A 1,859-nucleotide genomic window follows, 5' to 3' on the forward strand; every position below is an offset into this window, starting at 1 on the left:
GTTTCTTGTGCACAGCATACATATGGATCTTTTTTTGTCCATATGTCGTTTGATTGGAGCATTTAATCTATTTGCATTTAAAGTAATTTTCGATTGACATATACAAGGTGAGGCAAAAGTAGGTCTACAGTTGTGAGTATGCAAAACAGTTTATTCTCATGTTATTCTTTATTAATTATTGTTTTATTTTCCATAAGAACAACTGTGAACCTACTTTTTCCCCACCCTGTATTTATTGGCATTTTATTATTCATATTTTTATCATTTTCTTCTTTTAAAAAAAATTTTTTTTTTTTTGTATTTTTCTAAAGCTGGAAAGGGGAGAGACAGTCAGACAGACTCCCGCATGCGCCTGACCGGGATCCACCCGGCACGCCCACCAGGGGCTACGCTCTGCCCACCAGAGGGCGATGCTCTGCCCCTCCGGGGCGTCGCTCTGCCACGACCAGAGCCACTCCAGCGCCTGGGGCAGAGGCCAAGGAGCCATCCCCAGTGCCTGGGCCATCTTTGCTCCAATGGAGCCTTGGCTGCGGGAGGGGAAGAGAGAGACATAGAGGAAGGGGGGGGGTGGAGAAGCAAATGGGCGCGTCTCCTATGTGCCCTGGCTGGGAATCGAACCTGGGTCCCCCGCATGCTAGGCTGACGCTCTACCGCTGAGCCAACCAGCCAGGGCCTATCATTTTCTTCTTAAAAGAGATACTTCTCTTTTTTTATTATTAAGTGAGAGGTGGGAAGGCAGAGAGACAGTCTCCCGCATGTGCCCTGACCAGGATCCATTTGACATACCCCTTACCGATGATGCTCTGCCATCTGGGGCCGTTTCTCCGTTGCTTGGCAACCTAGCTATTTTAGTACCTGAGGCCGAGGCTATGGTGCCTTTCTCAGCTCCAGGGGCCAACTTGCTCAAATGAGTCATGGCTGCAGGACAGGGGGTGGAGAGAAAGAGGAGAGAGAAGGGAAGGGGGAGGGGTGAAGAAGCAGATAGTCACTTCTGTGTGCCCTGACCGGGAATCGAACCCAGGACTTCCACACGCCAGGCTGATGCTCTACTGCTGAGCCAACCAGCCAGGGCAAAGGAGGCACTTTAACATTTTTTGTTGATGTTAAGTAAGTTAACTCATTTATTAAAGGCTAGCAGTGTTTCAAATAGTAAAGCTCCTACTGGTCTTTCAATTCCTTTAGTCTTCTGCTGGCAGACTTGGCTGCGACTGAAGAAGTGGTATGTATACGTTTAGGCACCAATAGCTCCTGTTTTCATGCAGGAACCACAAGGCCAAATTCCCATAGCTCATCTCTTCATCTTGTTTTACCACAGAAGGAGCGAGTTTATTCAGTGTGACAGCTGATTTAAATTTTCTTCACCATTTTCTTAAGGGAAGTACCATAATGAGTTCCATTTTTGCCAACAGTCCCAACCTCCTTGCTGCATTTAGCCATGCTGCTGCGAACCAGGTTGGAACCCAAAGAGCCCTTTACATTTCTTATAGTACTAGTTTAAGAGTGCTGAACTTCTTGAGCTTTTTCTTGTCTGGGAAGCTCATTTTCTGTCATTCAATTCAAATGATAGCTTTGCTTTTCACCACTTTGAATATTTTGTGCCAATCCCTTCTGGCCTATAAAGTTATTGTTGAGAAATCAGCTGACAGCCTTATGGGAGCTCCCATGTAGGTAATGAACTGCTTTTCTTTTCTTCTTAAAGATTTTATTTATTGATTTTACAGACAGTAGAAACAGAGACAGACAAGGGGGGAGGAGTGGGAAGCATCAACTCATGGTAGTTGCTTCTCATGCGTGCCGTGACTGGGAAAGCCCAAAGTATTGAACCAGAAACCTCAGCGTTTCAGCTCGACCCTTTGTCC

General features: G+C 46.0%; 1 pseudogene; it reads right to left on the reverse strand.

Annotated features, from left to right (window-relative positions):
* Window positions 1-1,158: 1,158 nt before the first annotated feature.
* On the reverse strand, window positions 1,159-1,437 carry LOC136317430 (large ribosomal subunit protein eL43-like; annotated as a pseudogene).
* Between the last annotated feature and the right edge of the window lie 422 nt (window positions 1,438-1,859).

This window comes from Saccopteryx bilineata, chromosome X (assembly GCF_036850765.1).
Source record: "Saccopteryx bilineata isolate mSacBil1 chromosome X, mSacBil1_pri_phased_curated, whole genome shotgun sequence".
Taxonomy (NCBI): Eukaryota; Metazoa; Chordata; class Mammalia; order Chiroptera; family Emballonuridae; genus Saccopteryx; species Saccopteryx bilineata.